Source organism: Chiloscyllium plagiosum, chromosome 34, assembly GCF_004010195.1.
Source record: "Chiloscyllium plagiosum isolate BGI_BamShark_2017 chromosome 34, ASM401019v2, whole genome shotgun sequence".
NCBI classification, from domain to species: domain Eukaryota; kingdom Metazoa; phylum Chordata; class Chondrichthyes; order Orectolobiformes; family Hemiscylliidae; genus Chiloscyllium; species Chiloscyllium plagiosum.
Window position 1 is genome coordinate 31,452,011 of NC_057743.1, and position 6,410 is coordinate 31,458,420.

A 6,410-nucleotide genomic window follows, 5' to 3' on the forward strand; every position below is an offset into this window, starting at 1 on the left:
CGGAGAGGTCAGGAAGAAGATTGCAGGTAAGGAAGGCGGTGCTGAGACATGGTGGGGGGAGGGGAAATGAGGAAACTGGAGAAATCTGTGTTCATCCCTTGTGGTTGGAGGGTTCCTAGGCGGAAGATGAGGCGCTCTTCCTCCAACCGTCGTGTTGCTATGGTCTGGCGATGGAGGAGTCCAAGGACCTGCATGTCCTTGGTGGAGTGGGAGGGGGAGTTGAAGTGTTGAGCCACAGGCTGGTTGGGTTGGTTGGTCCGGGTGTCCCAGAGGTGTTCTCTGAAACGTTCCACAAGTAGGCGGCCAACATCAGAGATGTTGGATGAGGCCACTTTTGCCCTTCCTAATGACTATAATACAGTAAGATCTAATACATTGAAAAAAAGACACAGAGCTTTCTCTAGTCAGTATTTATCACTCAACTAACTTCATTTTAAGCAAATTATTTGTTTATTATAACATTGCTACTTATGGAATCTTGCTGTGCACAGTTGGCTGATGCATTTCCTCCACAACATATGTGACAAAATGTGCTAATTACATAAGTAATATTTTGGAAATTTGGATTCTAAGTTAGTGGCTGAGGAAATTGGTCAGTTCTGTGAATTTTTTTTTACAAGATCAGAAAACCATTCTTGAACAGTGACCTGAATACATCATTGCTAAAGAAAGCTTATAGTTCCAAACAAACACCTAGGGATTAATCTTGTTGTGTTAATGGGTAGGTATTTTTTTATATAGTGTCAGAGTAATTAAAACAAAGTCATTAGTATTGTTTTGACCCCAAGAGAAGAAAAATTAACATTTTCAGTTTTGTTCAGGAGAAGGAAATATACTGTCCAATTCAGGGGAACCAGTCACCCTCAATAGAAGAGTTTCCAGTCTGTAGGGTTTCCAAGAGTGCAGCACTTGTATTGAAGTCTTCAAGCTGTTTGAACTGAGAAAGTTTAGGTCGTCAGATTTGTGAAAGGTTCATGCCCACAGACTCCGAACAGAATCATAAACTTGTTTTTGTAGTCCACAGAAAAGAAACTGGAAAGAGTCAGTTAGTGGAAGCTTAAAGATTTCACATAGGGGTATAATTTCACTGGACCTGAGCCAGTGTTGGGCAATAGGTTGAAATTCTGGTGCTTGTGCTCAGATCTTTCTGAATGTTCTCCTATACCTGCATCACTTGCTCTTTTGTGTAATAAAGTTTTATGTTCTCTTGTGAAAGAACTGCTGCTTTGTGTGCATTTGTTTCAGTGACTAATCACCATTTTAAATAATTGGAATAATTAAACACCTGATCAATCAATCAATCAATCAATCAATCATCTTCCGCCTCGGAACACTTCAACCCCAGGGCATCAATGTGGACTTCAACAGCTTCCTCATTTCCCCTTCCTCCACCTCATCCTAGTTTCAAACTTCCAGTTCCGCACTGTCCCAATGACTTGTCCGGACTTGTCCGACCTGCCTAGCTCCTTTTCCACCTATCCACTCCACCCTCTCCTCCCTGACCTATCACCTTCATCTCCTCCCCACTCACCTATTGTACTCTATGCTACTTTCTCCCCACCCCCACCCTCCTCTAGCTTATCTCTCCACGCTTCAGGCTCTCTGCCTTTATTCCTGATGAAGGGCTTTTGCCCGAAACGTCGATTTTGCTGCTCGTCGGATGCTGCCTGAATTGCTGTGGTCTTCCAGCACCACTGATCCAGAACCTGATCAATCAAGCCAGGTTTCATTCTGGGATCTCACTAGTTCAGTAGTACTATCAGCTGGGACATCTGAGGTTGTGGAAGGTGCTCGCAAAGGGCACACTTTCTTTTTCAGCTTTGCTTCTTTATTTCAGTCAGTACTCCTGAAAACGAACAAGAAAGAAAGAGGGAGTAGAGCTTGGAAAACTACTGGCACTCCGTCTGTCAGTATCCAGGATTTGATTTGGAGATGCCGGTGTTGGACTGGGGTGTACAAAGTTAAAAATCATACAACTACCTGATGAAGGAGTGGTGCTCCGAAAGCTAGTGCTTCCAATTAAACTTGTTGGACTATAACGGTGTTGTGTGATTTTTAACTCCGTATCCAGGATACTTTCCCAGACAAATACTCCCTGTTGAGATCATCAAGTTACCCCTCTAATGCTGATTATCCTGATCTGAGATCAGCTGACTTAGCACAAGTCAAGGAATTGATCAGCAGAACTCAGTACCATCAGGACAGTGGCTTTACTGAGTTGTCTATGGGAGCATAGCAAAGGATTTTACAGATTGAAAGGTGAAGTACACTGACTAATGGATAAGAGAATTCTCAAGAAAAGTGCAAGGCAGCTTAGATACTGGCTCACGTCGATTCACAATTAAGTAGGGCTTTTCTGAGATTTTACAGACTTGAACACTTTGCAATTTAGACCATTAGACCATAAGACATAGCAGCAGAAATTAGGGCATTCAGCCCATTGAGTCTGCTCTACCATTCAATCATGGCTTATAAGATTCTCAACCCCCTTCTCCCACTTTGTCCCCATATCCCTTGATCCCCTTGATAATCAAGAATTTATATATCTCAGTCTTAAATATACTCAGTGACCTGAGTTCCATTGATTCACCACTCTCTGGCTGAAGACGTTTCTTCTTATCTCCATTCTAAAAGGTTGTCCCTTTACTCTTAGACTAGGACCGAGGGCACAGCCTACCCTACCAAGGAAACATCTTCCCAACATCCACTTTGTCCAGGCCATTCAGTATTCTGAGAGTTTCAATTAGATCTCCCCTCATCCTTCTAAATTCCATGGAATATAAACTCAGAGTCCTCAAATGTTCCTCATTTGTTAAGCTTTTCATTCCTGGGACCATTCTCGTGAACCTCCTCTGAACACATTCCAGGGCCAGTACATCCTTCCTGAGATATGTGGCTCAAAACTGCACACAATACTCCAAATGTGGTCTGATCAGAGCCTTTGAGAGCCTTAGAAGTACATCCCTGCTTTTATATTCAAGTCCTCTTAAAATAAATGCCATCATTGCAATTGCCTTCGTAACTGCTGACTCAACTTGCAAGTTTACCTTCAGAGAATCTTGGACTAGAATTTCCAAGAGTCTTTGCACTTCAGACTTCTGAATTTTTCTCCCCATTTAGAAAATATAATCATGGAATCCTTACAGTGTGGAAAAAGGCCATTCAGCCCAACAAGTCCACACTAGCTCTCCAAAGATCATTCCACCCAGACTCACCCTGTAACCCTATATTTCCCATGGCTGATCCACTTATTTTACACATCCCAGGAGTCTATGGGCAATCCACCTAATCAGCACATCTTTAGACTGTGGCATGAAACCCACACAGACAGTCACCAGAGGCTGCAATTGAACCCAGATCCCAGGCAATATAAGGCAGCAGTGCTAACCACCTGAGCCACCATTCTGCCCAATTAGCTGATTTGTCTTAATGGGAATATGCGTTCAAACATGAAAGAGAAAAATTAAAATGTTTACCGAAAGTAACAACAATTCTCCTTTACATAGTGCCTCTCACAAGACACAAAGTAATATTTTCTGCAACCAAAACCTGGGCCAAGAAAATAGCTTTTGTAAGATGCAAAGGAGGAGGGAGAGGAAGAGAGATTTGGGGAACACATAAACTTGCTGTAATGCTCCTAATGGCCAATTCTATACTTTGCAAAATTAATAAAGAACCCAATACTTTCACACATTAAGAGTCAGTGGTTAGATTTCTGTGCAACTGATGTCATTATTTTTAGTTCTGTTGTACAGACAAAATGTGGATTCAAAATTCAGTTTGATACTGAGCCACAACAAACTAAAGGTACTACCTTCAATTCCAAGTCTCAGTTGAGTTCTCTGTGACAGCACATGGAATAGTACAATCGCCCTCAATGATCCTTGCCTGTGGAGGTAGCAATTACCAAACAGGCATCTTATACAGTTAAAATTCACAGACCTCTGCTGAAAATATAAGTAGCAGTTATTCGAATTTAGCAACTTTAGGACATAGTGTGATAGCCTCTCTCTAACCATGTGCAGCCTTGGATCATCGCAGACAGCTATTTCATCAATGATCTTCTCTCCACCATAAAGTCGAAGGTAGAAATGTCAACTAATGATCACACAATGTCCAGCCCCGTTCATGACTGCTCAGACATTGAAGCGGTCCACATCCAAATGCAGCAAAACCTGGACAACATTCAGGTTTGGGCTGATAGGTGGCAAGTAATATTTACATCACACAAATGCCTGTCAATGACCATCTTCAACAAGAGAGTATCCAACCATCAACATTCAATGGCATTGCCCTCACTGAATACCCCACTATTAGCATCAAGGAGGTTACCATTGACCTGAAATAGAGCTGAACCCACCATATAAATACTGTAGCCAAAAGAGCAGGTATGAATTTGGGAATTCTGTAACGAGTAACTTGTCTCCTGACTCCTTAAAGCCCATCCATTAATCTGCAAGGCAGGTGTGTGATGAAAACCTCTCCACTTGCCTGGATGAGTGGAGCTCTAACAACACTCAAAATATCTAACATCATCCAAGACAAAGCCGCTCACTTGATTGGCACCCCATCTAATGCCTTAAATATTTACTCCCTTCAAGCTGATGCACCTTGGCTGCAGTATTTCCCATCTAAAACATGCACCACAGTGACTTACCAAGGTTTCTTATACGACACATTCCATACCTACTAGAAGGACAAGGCCAGTAGATGCATTGTAACACCAACGCTTGTAAACCCCTCTCCAAGTTATGTACCAACCTGACTTGGTAACATCTTGCTGTTCTTTCAACATTGCTGGGTCAAAATCCTGGAATGACCACCTACCTCTAACAACATTGTAGATATACCCACACCACAAGAAGGCAGTTTACCACCAACTTCTCAAGGGTAACAACGGATGGACAATAAATTATGGCTTAGCCAATAATGTCCCATCCCCTGAATGAATAAAACAACGTGGTTCATTTCTCCCTCCAACTCTATTTTGATTTAGTCCCTACCCTCCCCTTCACTGTTTTGATCACACAGCACTGCCCTTTGATGTGAAGGGCAGTGTTTGTCACTGGCCACCCGGGTGTTTTCCTATCTTCCTGGTGGTGGAAATTGATTAAAGATTCGTGCACTTTGTGTCTTCCAAAAGAAAAAAAAGAAAAAAAAAGAAAAAAAAAATAAACAGGAGATTCACATACACACCATGGGTGCTGGGGATTAAATAAGCACTACCGCACTTAGGTGGTAGAGTGGGGGTTAAAAAAAAAAAGAGAAAAAAAAAATAAAACAACGTGGTTCATTTCTCCCTCCAATTCTATTTTGATTTAGTCCCTACCCTCCCCTTCACTGTTTTGATCACACAGCACTGTCCCTTGATGTGAAGGGCAGTGCTTGTCACTGGCCACCCGGGTGTTTTCCGATCTTCCTGGTGGTGGAAATTGAATAAAGATTCGTGCACTTTGTCTTTCACTGTGTCTCACACCTGCACACACACACCATGGGTGCTGGGGATAAAATAAGCACTACAAAAAACAAGAAAAAAAAAAGAAAAAGAAATAAAACAACGTGGTAAGGGCAGTGTTTGTCACTGGCCACCCGGGTGTTTTCCTATCTTCCTGGTGGTGGAAATTGAATAAAGATTCGTGCACTTTGTGTCTTTCACTGTGTCTCACCTACACACACGCACCATGGGAGCTGGGGAAAAAATAAGCACTACCGCACTTAGGTGGTAGTGTGGGGGTTAATAAAAGAAAAAAAAATAAACAGGAGATTTGGGTGCTGGGAAAAAAATAAGCAAAAAAAAGAAAAAAAAGAAACAAAAATTAAAACAACGTGGTAAGGGCAGTGTTTGTCACTGGCCACCCGGGTGTTTTCCTATCTTCCTGGTAGTGGAATTTGAAAAAAAAAGAAAAAAAAAATTAAACAGGGACTTGTGAAAAGAAAAAGAAAACAAAAGGACACTGGTGCCTGGCCAAACTGGCCATTAACAGGTCCAGGCAGCGGGCCGTGGAGGGGATCGTTAGGGCCGACTGCCTGCCCCTCTTCCGCGGTTACGTTAGAGCCCGGGTGTCCTTGGAGAAGGAGCACGCGGTATCCACCAACACCCTGGAGTTTTTAAGGGAGAGGTGGGCGCCGCAGGGAGTGGAGTGCATCATTTCTCCCTCCAACTCTATTTTAATTTAGTCCCTACCCTCCCCTTCACTGTTTTGATCACACAGCACTGCCCTTTGATGAGAAGGGCAGTGCTTGTCACTGGCCACCCGGGTGTTTTCCTAAGAAAAAAAAATAAGCAGGAGGGTTCCCTCCAAAAAAAAAAGAAAAGAAAAAAAAAAGAAAGAAAAAAAATTAATAAACAGGAGTGACTTGCTGGGTCTGTATTGTCTGCACTTTTGTATGTAACGGTATTGTCTAATGTA